At 38.9% G+C, this 15,640-nt stretch overlaps 1 protein-coding gene and 1 long non-coding RNA gene across 2 annotated transcripts in view; both read left to right on the top strand.

Annotated features, from left to right (window-relative positions):
• LOC124186843 (regulating synaptic membrane exocytosis protein 1) overlaps window positions 1–15,640 on the top strand; it is a 1,552,625-nt gene that overhangs the window by 705,219 nt on the left and 831,766 nt on the right. The gene's annotated exons all lie outside the window — the stretch shown is intronic.
• Window positions 10,598–12,219, top strand: LOC124186849. The gene is made up of 2 exons (XR_006871735.1): window positions 10,598–10,651; window positions 11,307–12,219. It is a non-coding gene; the product is annotated as an uncharacterized LOC124186849 (long non-coding RNA).

Below are 15,640 nucleotides of genomic sequence, written 5' to 3' on the forward strand. Positions count from 1 at the left end.
GATATTCGCAATTCCAATATCAGTCCAATGTTTGATGACTGTGTCATTCTCTTCTCCGGGTGGTTGCTCTCTCAGCAAATTGTACATCCCCTCCATCTGCTCTGCAAGTCCCATATACGCTTCGACGGCCATGATTTTGACGCGGATAATGAAGATATTCTGAACTTTTCACTTGCACGTATCGTGTAAGACTGATGAGTCTTCAGATGCACCTTGCATTATACAGATGAATTTCAAGAATTTGGGGGCGGTGCGCACTGCGTTCTGCGCATATCGGAGGGAAAAATGACGTCAGAGATGTGGTGCGCACTACGTTCTACGCATCTCAGAGGAAAAAATGATGTCAGAGGCGACGCGGTCCGCAGTCCCCCTCCCGCCATCCCCAAATCTTTGGTGTTTATTGCTTGTTTGAAGTGACCCGCTTCCGCAGCTGCATCTTGCCTAAAAGCGTGTTGGAACAGGTTTTCACCCTCTCTCCCTCCCCCTCGCCGCAAACCAGCCGCCACCTACGATGGATGACCACGTAAGTATAAAAATCCATGCAAATGCTGCGAGTAGAGTACCAATGTATAGCTTCCCAAGCATGCAATGAAAATCGGTCAGCGAAAAGCAGGTAGTGGGTGGTGCAGGTATAAAAAAAACGGGGCCCACACCCCTTGCCCGAATACCTCCGTTTATGACGTTCGACGGAAAACAAGTCTCGACAGGAATTATTTTGTGTGTGTGTGTGTGGCTGTGTGTCGGCCGAGGGTCGGGGGGGGGGGGGGGGGGGGGGGGAGCGCCGCTATTGTATGGTCCAGATCCGGCCTCCCTCGTGCTGAGGGGGGAGCTAGGGTGGAGCTAGGGGGGAGCGCCGCTATCTTTGGATTAGAACTCTCGTGTATACACCACTTATCTAGTCTTCAAAAATTACCTACATGTATCAAAATTAATTACTTTGTCAAAAAATGTGGGATTGGAACTGAAATTCAAGTTTTCTGTTCAATATAAATGATTAAAGTAAAATTAAATTCCTTCAAAACGAACTTTCACTGCTGGAAAATTAAATTTCTTGCAGATCAGTTCACATGGGGACATATGATTTGTCAGAATGGCCGTGTCGGAGAAGAATAAAGAGGATACATCATCAAGTGAATTTGAAACTTGAACTTCGAATGAGTCCGCCGTATCAAGCGTCAAGCGTTATTCAACATGCTTTGAATACAGAACAAACAGATGGTTTGTTTATAACAATGCTTGGATGAAATAGACAGTCACGGAAACGCAATCGAATTGACCAGACGTATTGTGATCATCATGCTTCTTACAATGAGCTATCCACGAAATGCAGATTCTACGTCCTCTCCGCCTTTCCGAGGCTTTACCTCGATATATATATATATATACATAAAGTTTTTGTGTGAGGATTTTGGAAAAAAAACGCCGTTTTTTTTTCCAAAATCCTCACACAAAAACTTTCGAGAAGGTGTGAAAAGACGCCTGTAAAAAGCAGAGCCCTTAATATTATTATTAAGAGGTCGCGCATCGGGAATTTCTATTTCCCGTTCAAATAACAGGAATATATTTTTTTAAATTTTGCAATTTCGTATTTTTGCAACGGCTAATTGAAGTAGCGGACCGAAGCATATTTTTGTAGGAAATTTGACGCTCTACAAAAAAAGTCCTTACAAAGTTTTCGATAGTCACACTCCTTCAAAAGTTATTCGAGGTCAAAGTTAAACTTACAAAAAAATTCAATGTTTTTTTTTTTTTCGATGATACTATGAATATTTTCTCATTATTTTGTTATAAAGAGGATAGATTTCGGAACAATTACATTTTCAAATAGTCAAGTGCATCAGTTATGGATTCTCCATGATAACATGTTTATTACTTAACATCGCATTTTTGTAAGGTAACTTTATATTGACTCTATGGGAAAATTAATGATTGAAAAAGCCCAATTAGAGTAAGATATATTTATTAAATATATCTTTATAACAAAATAATGAGGAAAAATTCATAATATCATCGAAAAAAAAAAAACATTGAATTTTTTTGTAAGTTCAACTTTGACCTCGAATAACTTTTGAAGGAGTGTGACTATCGAAAACTTTGTAAGGACTTTTTTTGTGGAGCGTCAAATTTCCTACAAAAATGTGCTTTGGCCCGCTTATTCAATCAGCCGTTGCAAAAATACGAAATTGCAAAATTTAAAAAAATTTATTTCTGTATTATTTGAACGGGAAATAGAAATTCCCGATGCGCGACCTCTTAATAATAATATTAAGGGCTCTGCTTTTTACAGGCGTCTTTTCACACCTTCTCGAAAGTTTTTGTGTGAGGATTTTGAAAAAAAAAATTTGCCGTTTTTTTGAATCAGCCTAATATATATATATATATATATATATATATATATATATATATATATATATACAGGGTGTCCCTAAATTGAGGGACACGGACCAGCGAGCGTGATACCTGACTGAAATGCAACCGAGAATTTCTTTACCGGAAGCTCGTCCGACGCATAGTTTTTGAATTATAAGCGATAGCGTTAGGCCAATCAGAGTGCACCATTTCATCTGGATTTGCCGCCACGGAAATTGCTGTTTTGTTCGTCTGGGCGAATTATTATTATTCGGTTACAAAGTAAATATCGGCACCTCCCCTCACTCGCTGTTGTACCCCTTCTCGAGCGCTGACCTCGGTATTGTTGCCGCGGCACACGCTGCCGGCCGCACACCCACGGACGCACACTCGTGTGTGTGAAACATAAGCGAATGCCCAGCTACACAATACTACGAAACACACATACACGAGTGAAAATAAAAATAAATCTCGAAATAAATCAGCGGATTCAAGATTTAATGTTATAAAACACTTCCAATCATCGATGTATGCATAAAAGTAGAGATTTTAGATGATTGATATGCCGTTAGGGTTCATAATTAGTCATTCAATCAATCTGAATTATGCTTTCCGAACATTTTTTGTGTCTTTGCAACATAACTTTTCCACTAGTTTGAAATTCATCATTGACATCCGATTTTTCAATAATGCGAGGGAACAACTCGTTGAATTGACGTGTCAATAGGTTTGTAAATCAATTACAATTCACCTGAGTTAACACAAAATAACTGAATAAATGAGAATTATTTGAATTACATTGAATACATTGAATCGACGAGGAAATAACTGGGAATTTGAATGACTCCATATTTTTTTGAGTTGAATTAATTGAATTTATTCATGTGATTCGACTTCATTTTTCTGGTCCAAATAATAATTATTATTTCTCCTCAAATTCGGACAGATTTATTAAATTCAAATTGCTTCATTTGAATTCAGGTATTTGGAAATTTCCTTCTTCTTGATTCAAAATTACTTTTTTATTTGAATTTAATTATTTTTCTCTCTAAACATAAAATTTTGGCACGAATCTAAAGTTATTCAAAGTAACTTGACTTATTACAACTCTTCCTAATTCAGTTATATCTCAAATAATTCTCATGATTTCAGTTATCATTTTCAGTGATTCAGTGAATTCTCATTTATTCAGTTATTTTGTGTTAACTCAGGTGAATTGTAATTGATTTACAAACCTATTGACACGTCAATTCAACGAGTTGTTCCCTCGCATTATTGAAAAATCGGATGTCAATGATGAATTTCAAACTAGTGGAAAAGTTATGTTGCAAAGACACAAAAAATGTTCGGAAAGCATAATTCAGATTGATTGAATGACTAATTATGAACCCTAACGGCATATCAATCATCTAAAATCTCTACTTTTATGCATACATCGATGATTGGAAGTGTTTTATAACATTAAATCTTGAATCCGCTGATTTATTTCGAGATTTATTTTTATTTTCACTCGTGTATGTGTGTTTCGTAGTATTGTGTAGCTGGGCATTCGCTTATGTTTCACACACACGAGTGTGCGTCCGTGGGTGTGCGGCCGGCAGCGTGTGCCGCGGCAACAATACCGAGGTCAGCGCTCGAGAAGGGGTACAACAGCGAGTGAGGGGAGGTGCCGATATTTACTTTGTAACCGAATAATAATAATTCGCCCAGACGAACAAAACAGCAATTTCCGTGGCGGCAAATCCAGATGAAATGGTGCACTCTGATTGGCCTAACGCTATCGCTTATAATTCAAAAACTATGCGTCGGACGAGCTTCCGGTAAAGAAATTCTCGGTTGCATTTCAGTCAGGTATCACGCTCGCTGGTCCGTGTCCCTCAATTTAGGGACACCCTGTATATATATATATATATATATATATATATATATATGTGTGTATATATATGTATAAGGGTAGATCCATTACTTTTCGACCGCAGCCTGCGGGCTTGGGTCAGCGATTCGGCTGCTGATTTTTTTCGAGAAAGTAGGTTATAAAAAAAGATTTTCCAGATTTTAGCTTAATATAAGAAAATCTGGTAGCTATAGAAATTTTTGAAATTTTTAATCATTCGATTCTTCAGTTATTTTCACGATTTTTTCACGCGAGCTCTGTGTGACTTACAGACTCGAATCAAACGGCATTTCCCTTCTTTGACCTTGTGTTTTTAAGAAAAATTTTTTTTTTCACTTCAAAGCAAAATCCAGTTTAATTGGGACCCTTTTCATGAACTACTATTGTAGCAAAATTTCGCATAAATGTGAAACGCTGCGCAGTCAAGAATTTTCCAAGTAGATGGCCAATCGACGGCTCAAATTTTTCGACTTGGTATATTTTATCACTACCCACACGAATTATTATCAATCACCACGTTCCTTTTTATATACGGCCTCGCAAATTCAACTGATTTCTAAAAAATGGCTGTTTTCAGATAGCTGTAACTTTTTTCTATCAACTCGAAATCGCTTGAAATTTTCAGGGAATATACTTCATTCTATCCCCAAATAACGCTTAAAATTTCCAACTAGGAGTCGCAGTTGTTAACGAGCTTTGAATTTTCAAACTGTTCAAGTTTCCCACATAATATTTGATATTTCATGACATCATCAACGACTTCTTGAATTGCGCCTGGAAAATTCACACTTGTCGATTATTAACCTGAATTAAAAAAAAAAAAAATGAAAAGCTTGCAAAACTAAATACTGAAGTAATGTTATCAAAATATGGCTCACTTCCCTATAATTTGTATCGCCTTAAAAAAAAAGTTCATTGACTGCGAGAATAGGATATTTATAGTAATATGAGATATTTTCATTCATCATTCGTATTGTAATCATTCATTTGAAATTGAATATTTGTTTCTTTATGTTCCATGAAGTCATACTCATTTCAATACCTGTTATACAGGGTGTCCCTAAATTGCCTCCCACGGACTAGCCAGCATAATACTTCGTTAAAATATAACCGAGAATTTCTTTTCCGGAAGCTCGTCCGACGCATAGTTTTTGAATTATAAGCGATGGCGCTAGGCCAATCAGAGTGCACCATTTCATCTAGATTTGCCGCCACGGAAATTGCTGTTTTTTTCGTCTGGGTGAATTATTATTATTCGCATACGAATTAAATATCGGCACCTCCCCTCTCTCGCTGCTGTATCCCTTATTCTTGAGGATGCGCTTCTGTTTACACACACAAGTGTGCGCCCATGGATGTGCGGCCGGCAGCGTGTGCCGCGGCAACAATACCGAGGTCAGCGCTCGAGAAGGGGTACAACAGCGAGTGAGGGGAGGTGCCGATATTTACTTTGTAACCGAATAATAATAATTCACCCAGACGAACAAAACAGCAATTTCCGTGGCGGCAAATCTAGATGAAATGGTGCACTCTGATTGGCCTAGCGCTATCGCTTATAATTCAAAAACTATGCGTCGGACGAGCTTCCGGAAAAGAAATTCTCGGTTGGATTTTAACAAGGTATCATGCTGGCTAGTCCGTGGGAGGCAATTTAGGGACACCCTGTATAGTTGATAATGTCATAAAATCTGAAATATTATGTGGGAAACGGGGAGCCACTGTAGCGCTGCTTGAGTAACCTCGTGTTTATTTATGTTGTGAATAAAATAAAAAGTTTTAAAAACAAGCAAAAATCCTATTAGTGCCGAACTGCTTTTTATTGAATTGTAACGCAGCAAAAAGTGTTTTAAACACAAAAGTACAAAAGTTCGCGTTAAATTAACTAGAATTTTAAATAAAGTCCGAGAGGCCAACTCTTTAAGGTTAGGTTTCTGATCAACGCATATAAACAGACTCTAATATAAACTATCTGCTTTTAAATTTTAACCTGCAAATTAGTGTGATCGAGATTCAGGCTCTTAAACTAATCCAGATAAATAAATGCCAGTCCCGGGTTGGTCCTCGTGCGGCTAGGCGGTAGTCTTTAACCTACAAATATGGTAAACAGCCCCGCGAAACCAGACGGTGTTGTTTACAATCCCACCAACTCACCTGCCAGCTCCAAGAAACCCGGGGCTCCAATCAAAGCATTCACCTTTACTTGAGAAAGAGCCGCCTCACTTGGTGGCATTAAAGATTATCTTAACAGGAAAAGGACCATTGATGATAGAGACCCCGACGACTCACCATCCGATTCAGAAGAAACAACACAAGCTACCAAAAAGATGTTTAACCAAGCTTCCAACTCCGCTTCTCGTGTGTCAAATCCTGACGCGATGATGTCTGATTTGAGCAACACTGGTGAAGCTCACCCCATCTCAGAGCTTCTAGGGAGGCTAACAGACCAAATTGCGCAGATGCAGTCACAGGCTAACAACAATACTGAAGCTCTCAAAGAGCAGATCAAGAACAGTCAGCGTGAAAATCAAAATGCTATCCAAGCCATCAGAGACGACTTCCTGAAGAGCGAAAAAGCATTGTTGGGCCGGATTGATAACATCTCAAAAAGGCAAGACAAACTCGAAAAGGAGCTTGAAGCACTCAAGTCCGGGAACATCTCGCTGTCCACCACAAATCCTTCCTCAGAAGCTGAAGTCAATAAGGCCAGACTCCAAAAGCTGGAGGACTTGGTTAGCCAACAAGAAAAAGCTACAAAGCGACTCAATATTATAGCCAAGAACCACAACTGGCGTGAACCTAACCTCATACACCAGATAAATGAATTCATGGAGGAAAAATTCAGCTTATCTAATGCAGTTATTGATGTTATACCATTGCGTCAAGACAGAAAAGTCTTAAAAATCAAACTCAGCAATGAAAAAGCCAAAGACACAGTAATGAATGCCAAGCGTACAGTTCTAAAGGACTCGACCCTGTCACTAAACAATGATTACACTAAGAGAGAACTTTACTGCCTAAAGAAGATTAAAGAAACCGCAGCCGACATGAGAAAAGATGGCAAAAACCCGAAGATAAAAGGTACCAGGTTGGAAATGAATGATGAAATGTTCGTTTGGGACTTTTGGGAAGACCAGCTCAAATCGTCGATAAACCGCTCCCTAAACAGCCAAAACAGTTCCATTCCCACTCCTTCACCATCCACAGATACAAAAAACTGCTAATCTTATCGTGGAATGCAAGAGGCATGCAGAATTTGTTCGGACACACATTCACTCCGCGTCCTGATATAATCTGTCTATGCGAGACCTGGGCAACAACAGCTTTCACCCTTCCAGCAAGCCTCCAAGATTATACACTTCATATAGCTCCTGCCATTAAAGAAAAAAGCTTAGGACATGCCAGCGGTGGCATTGCTATTATTGCCAGAAAATCTCTAAACATCACCATCCTGGATTCGTCACACAGCTGGCTCATAGCAAAGGCCTCTTTCGGTCCTACCAGTATCACCATTAGGAGTATCTATTTTCGCCCTCAACGCGACATAGTATCTTCCTTGGAATTATTACAACTCGCGATTGATGAGATCACACAATCACATGAGCATCACGCATGCTTCCTCACGGGCGACTTCAACGCACACGTTGGTCCTTTGGGCCAAATCTTCGAGGAGATCATTCTCGGAACCAACCTGACCGAGCAGAGAATCTCCAATGATCTGAGAACAGACACAAAGGGCCGCTTACTAACTAACTTTATGCTTGATAACTCTTTTATACTTTTGAATGGAAGGACGCCCAGCGACTCACCTGGCAAATTCACCTACTTTGGCAATGGACTCAGTACTTTTGATTTTGTTTGGGCCAACATCCAAAGCCTGCCACTGATCAACGACATGGAGGTTTTACATGCCGAAAACCCCTCCGATCACTTTCCCCTACTTCTGACGATACATAATCCCCACTGCACGGCCTCAGCTGAGCACGGCACAGCTACAAACAAAGTTGTCAAAACTACCTATCACTGGTTGCCGGCAAGTCGCTCGGACTTCAAACTTCAAATGCTACATTCAGCCAAAATTGCTGTGGATTTCAATAACACCCCGATAGACGCTCTTAACGAAAATTTATATAATGCCATCATCGAAAGTGCTCAACATGCAGGTATGTCTAAGAAATCATCCTCCAAGAGTTACTACAGAGAGTCACAGGAGTGGTTTGATGAAGAATGCAAACACAAAAAACACGAGCTAAAAAACCTATTCGCGCGACTCAAACAAGCAAACTTCAAGGACCCAGAAAAGTCAGCTTACATTAGTGCCAAAAAGAATTTCAAAGCGTTGGTCAAAAGCAAAAAGCGTCAGTCGCACAAGAGAGCACTGGAAACCTTGGCAAACATCAAAAACTCTGCCGACTTCTGGGCTACCATCAAGAAGCATAGAAAAAAGCACAATCCCAATGCTACTCCTATAGACATAGAAACCTGGAACTCTTTTTATGAACTGGTAACTCCGCCGAAGGAACCGGACGAAACACTATTCTACGGGGTGCTAGACCCATCACTGGACCTAGAATTTACTATCGAGGAATCAAATTCGGCATTAAAATACTCTAAATCAAACAAAACAGCTGGTCCTGACAAGGTCAAAAGCGAGTTCTACAAATCGCTGCCATCTAACTGGAAATATTACACGCTCTGTCTATTTAATAAAATATTAGACACTGAAACTATACCTAGCAACTGGTTCTCTACTTCGATAACGATGCTTCATAAAAAAGGCGACCGTGGCGACCCCTCAAACTACAGAGGTATCGCACTCGTCAACCATATTACCAAGGTTTTAACATACATGCTAAACAAAAGACTGGAAAAATGGGCATGTGACACTGGAGCCATCCCTGAGTCGCAAGCTGGCTTCCAAGCCAAAAAAGGCTGCACAGATAATCTGTTTAACTTATTCTCGGCAATAAACTTCCGATTGCGTCAACCTACGGCCAAACTCTACATTCTGTTTGTGGATTTCAGGAGAGCCTTCGACTCCGTCAATCATAAGCTCCTCTGGTTAAAGCTACTCAAACTGGGTGTTAGTGCAAAACTGGTCAGACTGCTTCGCAAAATGTACAGCTCTGCAACCTTCAAAATTCAAAGCAACGGCAGAACAACAAAGAACTTTAACGTTGCAGAGGGTGTCCTGCAGGGCGAAATATTGAGCCCGCTATTGTTTATCCTATTTATTGCCGACCTCGAGGATTTCTTCAGAGACAACGGAAGCATCGGTATCAATATTGATGGTAAATGCGATATACTGTCTTTGCTATACGCGGATGATCTCGCGTTACTCGCTCATTCCAAGTCCGATCTCCAGAAGAAGCTAAATCTGCTCACGCAATACTGTCAATTAAACAAACTAGCAGTCAACGTTGGAAAAACCAAAATAGTTTACTGCCGCTGCGCTGGTCGTCTACCAAGAGACCTGAACTTCCGCTTTGGCGATCAAAAAATCGAAATTACCGACAATTATGAGTATCTGGGCCTAACTGTCTCAGCCAGTGGATTCAGCCGCCCCACTGCAATCAATGCCATCAACAAAGCTCGTTCAGCTCTCAGCTCAGTCACCGGAATCATCTTCTCAACCAAAACCGACTCTGTGCCGTGCATTATGAAACTTTTTGACAGCATCGTTCAAGCTACTCTCCTATATGCCTCACCCATATGGGACTATCGAACCTTGATCTCATAGAGAAGATTCAATGTGAGTTCTTCAAACGAGTTTTCGGCCTGCCAAAGACTACTGCCGGTGCTCTCTTAAGAGTGAAACTAGGACGACCTAGACTAGCGTACTTCGTACTGAAGGCAACATGGGACTGGATCTGCAAGATTCTGGCAATGGATGATAAGTGGCTACCAAAGATCTGCCTTAAACGTATGAGCAGTCTCTCCCAGGCTGCACAATCCAAGGCTAAATTCAACTGGCTTTGTCATTTTCTCGAGATCATCAAAAAATACTATCCAGATATAGTACCACGTCTCGAAAATCTGGACTTACCCACATAGTGCTCATACAGGGATACGTTCCTACGCAGATACCAGAATCAAACCTGGTGGGAAGATATGCGGCTGGCCAGTAATATTGTACTGTAATAGATGTCGCAAAAGTCTAAAAAAAAAAATTTCTAGCTAGGGTTTTTTTTTCATTAAGTTGGTTAAAGGGATCCCCTAAGAAACGAAAACCGTTAACAGTAGCGTCCCTTTACCTAAATCCCCTCCACAATCTCAGTCGGAGTGTGGCCTTCGTTTGAGCGCCACGCTATTGTAGACATGAGGGGGATGGTCGGCGCTTAGGTAAAGATAGTGGCAAATCTCGAAAACTGCAGCACATCGAACGAAACAAAATGAATTCAACGCGTGAAGGTTAGTAAAATATTTGACAAAAAAAAAGAGAAAAACGTGACAGAATGCCGTGAGATGCTGTTTTAAAACGAATGAGAGGTTCCACACGAAGGTTTTATCTACCGAATAAAAAAAAATTGAGCTGCCCGTAACTGCCCGTTGAATTATTATGAATTTTTTTCTGAAACGAAGTAGGATATTCGTTTCATGAGTAATAATAACAAATGAAAGAGATGAAGCGTACAAGTAAAGAAATTAAGAGACATAGAGCAAAAAAAAACGAACATCGAAAAGAAAGACAGAAATATAGGGGAAGGGGGGGGGGGGGCAAAACGGGATACCCTAAAAATTTCGTTATCATTTTTTTTTCGAAAAAATTTCGTAAATGGTCGAAAATTACTTTTCTTAAGGGTACCCCATTTTGCCTGCAAAAAAAAAAAAAAAATTTCCACTGGAAATTGAAAATTGACATTGTTTACGTCGTTTGCAACTAAAAAAAAAGAAATTTAACATATTTACGTTCACAAAGTTTTAGTATTTCCTTAAGTACCCCATTTTGCCTCCCCCCCCCTTCCCCTACATGTATAATACACGTTGGATGCGACTTACAAATGTTATCTGATGTTTCAACCAATTTTTTCACAATTGTGATAAAACACTGCTATTCGTTTTTTAGGTTTGGGTACTTCAACCCACAGATTCACCAAACTGGAATTTTTCCATAACATAAAAAGTATTTCGAAAGATGACATCTCAGTTATTCATGCGAGAACCGAAAAATTTTTATCCGACAAACAAGCTTTACCATACTTTTTGTCAGATGACGATAAAAGGATAATATCCGATTTGGTGTCCAAGCTGAGGACAAAATGGAATGTCAGTAATAGAACAGAGGTGAATTTTGACAAGAAAAATCATGATTGGTTGCAGAAATCTGTTGAACTAACAAAAATATAAAAAGCACAGATTTAGAAACAACAGAAACTGATGAAAAGCAGCCCAAGGCAGGTCGGCCACAACTCAGTTTTGCAGAGTCCTCTGCACGAAGTAAACGCAGAAGAACAGAACATTCACGAACGTCAACATCAACGGAAGAAATCCTTTATTCTGTAACAAGTGAATTGCGGTATGAAAGAAAAACTGATTTTGCAAAAGTGGTGCATGATATTTCACAAGGGAGTCCTACTAAAGCTACAAAGTATATCAAATCTCTGGACATCGTAATCACTAATCTACCTTTCACAAATGACGAGGCTTTATCGTTGTTCATAGAACTTGGTTTATCACAAAGTAAATATCAGTAGCTGCGTGATGCTCATTTGCAAAAAAAATTAAAGATGCTTCCATCATATGAAAAGCTACGTATAGCAAAATTACAATGTTATCCAGCTTCAGGTCTTACTATTACTGCAAATGAAGCTGAAGTGGAGTTAAAACCTTTATTAGATTACACAATCGAACGTATCATTCGTTATCAAATGGAAGTTATGAAAACATTATCAGAGATTAAACTCGCAAATTTAACTTTAATTGGTGAGTGGGGCTGCGATGGTAGTTCAGGACATAGTGAATATAAGCAAATGGTCGATTATTCCAGCGCATACTTTCATAGTTAAGAAACCACCTGTTCCATGGCTTACTAATGAACTTAAAGAGAGACTTAAATCACGTAACATTTTGTACAAACAAGCTAAATGCTCAAACAATCCTTTGAGGCTTGCGATGTATAGAGCCTTTCGTAACACACGCAATGATGGCATTAAAAAAGCAAAGAATGAATTTCAATATAACACAATAAATAACATACTTGACTCGAATAAACTATGGAGAGAGTTGTCGCACTTGGGACTAGTAAAAACTATTCTTGTTTCACCCCTTCACCTTTTTTCACCAGAGCAATTGAATCGATATTATGTTTCAGTCGCGAATACTGAACCGGCTTGCTCATATGAGAATTTCTTGTCTGCTATTACTAATATTCATGAGCCACAGACTCGTCCCTTGTTCTTTTTCAAAGATGTTACATCAGATGCCATTTTGAACACAATAATGCTGTCTTCTCCGAATTCGTGTGCTTCTGGATCAGACCTGATTTCTTTGTTTATCATGCATTATCATGGCCAGTTATTGCAGAACATGTTACCGCACTTTTTAATTTGTCCTTACAAAATAGTATTTTTCCAATGATGTGGAAACAAGAATTCATCAGACCTTTATCAAAAATACGTACGCCTGGCTCTCCGTCCGACATGCGCCCTATCGCGAATCTACCTCAATTATCCAAAATCCTTGAGAAAATAGCTGCAAATCAGGTAAAAGATTACCTAAATAGGCACAACATTATGAACTCTCGTCTATCAGCTTATCGTTCAGACCACAGCACACAAACTGCACTCCTTCGAGTCATGAATGACATCAAACACGGTATAGACAAAAGACTTATTACAATCCTTATCTTATTCGATTTTAGTAAGGCCTTTGATATCGTGCCACATCAACATCTTCTCTGTAAACTGAAAAAAATAGGTTTCGCTGATTCAGTCCTAAGCTGGTGCCATTCTTATTTGACGGGTAGAGTCCAAGCTGTTGTAGATGAATCCAACAAATGCTCCACATGGCTAACTAAGACGTCAGGAGTTTGTCAAGGCTCAGTACTTGGTCGCTGTTATTTTCTCTTTGTATAAACGATATCAACAACTGTCTTCAACATTTTGAATGTATGTTGTTCGCGGACGACACTCAGATTTATCTGCAGTGCCTGCCTTCAGAGTTGCGACTGAGCTTTGAGAAAATCTCATCTGATGCGCGAGCAATTTTCACATATGCAACGGAAAATGGACTAAAGCTTAACTTGAACAAATCAAAGGTTATATTATTTGGAAGCAATACACATGTCAACTTACTTCATCAGGAGGTAGTACCTTCGATCGTGGTGGATGATGTTACACTTCCTTCTGTATCAGAAGCAAAGAACTTCGAAGTTTTCCTTCAGAGCAATATTTCTTCGAAGAGGCATGTCTCGTTAGTCTCACAGCAGGTAAACTTTTCGCTGCATAGGCTCAGGTATCATAAAAACTCTGTTCCGATTCAAGTGAGAAACGAGATTGTCACTACACTTATTTTGCTATACTTTGATTACTGCTGCCCAGTGCTGGGCAAAATTGTAATAAAAAATTAACAATTACAAATCACTAAGGATAATTTTTAATAACATAGAATTCCATTAAAATTATTTTTAGTAATAATAATTGAATCGGAGTTCAGTGAAATTACTTTTGATAATTGTAATTGACTCAGAGTCCATCGAAATTATTTCCAGTAATTGTAATTGAATTGGATTTCAATAAAATTACATTGAGTAATTTGAATTTAATCAAAGTTTATCAAAATTACTTTCAGTGATTGGAATTTAAACAGAAATCATTTCAATTATCCTCAGTGATTGTAATTAAATCAGACATTATTAATATTCTTTTGAGTAATTGTAAACCACACGATGTGGTCCAATTGAATTTTTTTCTCTAACGTTATTCCTGTGAAATAATAACAAATAGACAAATAAATTTACTCCGTTTTTGGAGTATTCAAATGGTGTGATCGGAACGAGTCTTTTACAGTCAATATGTGAATGGGCTATGGTTACCAAAGTTTTTTGGGTAGCTGATCAAGGGTTTTCAATTACTTTGAAAAATTAATTTGTTTAAATAATTTGCTTGACCAGTCAATGTGAATATGTAAGCTCCATGAAGTTCCCGATGTTTTCGGAATTTGAAATTATGTTGAGAATTCGACATTACGTTTCCAAAGGTAATTTGTTTAAATAAATTATGAAAAACAATTGAAATTTGAAAAACAAACATAATCATTTCCATTAATTGTAATGGATAACAGAAAAATTACAATTGTTCCAAGTAATTGTAATTAGTAGCAAAAAAATTACAATTTTTTAAAGTAATTTAAATTGACAAAAAAAAAATTACAATTATTTCGTGTAATTGTAGTTGATAATCATAAAATTACAATTGTGTATACTAACTGTAATTGGTAAATCAAAATTTATAATAATTTCCTGCAATTGTAATTATTTACTAAATATTACAGTTATTCACAGTAATTGTAATTGACGGGTAATGAAATGACGAAAGTAATTTGTGCTGCCCAATTCTGCTGCTGCCTTGTCTATCATGGATTGAGCGAAGAGCAAAACTGAATTTCACAAGTATTAATCAATAGCTGCATTAGGTTAATTTTTAATCCCCGCAGAGATGAGCATGTAACTCCATACAGACGAAGACTGAAATGGCTTACGGTAAGGAATAGGAGAAAATACTTCCTTGGCGCATTGGTATGTCGCATCATCTATATAAATTCGCTGGCTTATATTCGTGAATTGTTTACTCATGTAGACCGTCTGTTGAGACGTACTCCGAGACAACAAAATCCACCAACATCTTTATATTTTTGGCAATCGCTCCTCTCTGTCTCTCTCTGTCTCTCTCTCTCTCTCTCTCTCTCTCTCTCTCTCTCTCTCTCTCTCTCTCTCTCTCTCTCTCTCTCTCTCTCTCTCTCTCTCTCTCTCTCTCTCCCTCCCTCCCTCCCTCCCTCCCTCCCTCCCTCCCTCCCTCCCTCCCTCCCTCCCTCCCGCCCTCCCTCCCTCCCTCCCTCCCTCCCTCTCTCTCTCTCTCTCTCTCCCTTGGAACTGTCAACGTCAACTGTCACGTAAATTTCGCCTCCTCAGTCAAACTCTCTCTGTTACCTTTCAATCATATTTTCTATAATTCACCTATGGACAAGTTGTAGTGAAATCGCCTCCGTTGCTTTCAATATTGTCAGTGTCCAGTTCTAGTGTGCATACATTGCATTTGTTGTCGACTTCTACGGTTTTTAAATTCTAGCTGGTGTACATGTGCAAACGTAGTGTGTCAGTGCGTGGTTGTGTCTGTGTTATTGTGATCTTTGATCTCTAAGGATTAACACACTCTATTATCATCATAGCGTATTTGTTTACTT

This window comes from Neodiprion fabricii, chromosome 7 (assembly GCF_021155785.1).
Source record: "Neodiprion fabricii isolate iyNeoFabr1 chromosome 7, iyNeoFabr1.1, whole genome shotgun sequence".
Classification (NCBI taxonomy): Eukaryota; Metazoa; Arthropoda; class Insecta; order Hymenoptera; family Diprionidae; genus Neodiprion; species Neodiprion fabricii.